The following is an 882-nucleotide window of genomic DNA, read 5'->3' as shown; positions in this document are numbered from 1 at the left end:
TCGAAGACCGCGAATAATTATTTTAAGTCAAAAATCTGCGCGGGAAATTTAATGTTCACATAGTGGCCAGAAGATGGGATTTTCACCATCCAAGAGTTGTCAGTACGCACCGCCACGCCCTACTTAAGCAGACAGCTCTTAGCATGGGAGTTAACTCAAGCAAGGCCCCCCCCCTCCCTTTTCTGTCGTCTCGAGTGAGTCACCTAAAGAGAGGGCTAATTGTGCCACAATACCCCAGTGTGTAGGCAACATACGGTGCATCGCCCGCTCTGTCGGCCAGACCTTATACCGCGCCTGAGTTGAGGTTGATCCGTGGGGTGTGACTATCGCGAGAAAACGCTAGACAAAAATCTCGGTCAAAGCCGAGCACACAAAGACTTGGGGAATTAGTCACGTCTCTTTTTTCTTTGTGAAAAAAACCTCCATGAACTTTATTACAACAACGAATCACACTATAACACACTAAATTTAACACACATCAGAAAGAAAAAGACCGGGGTGCCGGATACCTTTTATGCCAGTAATTAAGCCCCGTAAACTTAGAATACAGATCCGGGACACCCCTTGCAAATCACGTCTACGGACGAGGGCAAAAGCTCCCGGATTGCCCTTCGCTGCAGCAAGCAGGCGTCGACCTTCTCGCACGGACGTTCAACACCACTGCGGACGAGGACGAGCCGCCTCAGGGCCTGGAAGCCGCACGTGCCCAGGAGCTGGGGCAGGTCGGGAAAGTAGAAGAACTTCTCTTGGTCGTTGTCGCTGTTGAGGCAACAGAATATTTGGAGTTCCTGCAACGACTGGGCATGGGCGCTGAGCAGGGACCGCAAGGTGGCCCTGTGGTGTGCATTGAGAGCCACGCTCAGCCACAGCAGCCCGCCGTGC

Source organism: Frankliniella occidentalis, unplaced genomic scaffold (genome assembly GCF_000697945.3).
Source record: "Frankliniella occidentalis isolate FOCC.00 unplaced genomic scaffold, Focc_3.1 Scaffold1197, whole genome shotgun sequence".
Taxonomy (NCBI): Eukaryota; Metazoa; Arthropoda; class Insecta; order Thysanoptera; family Thripidae; genus Frankliniella; species Frankliniella occidentalis.
Note: the sequence above shows the minus strand (reverse complement) of the source record.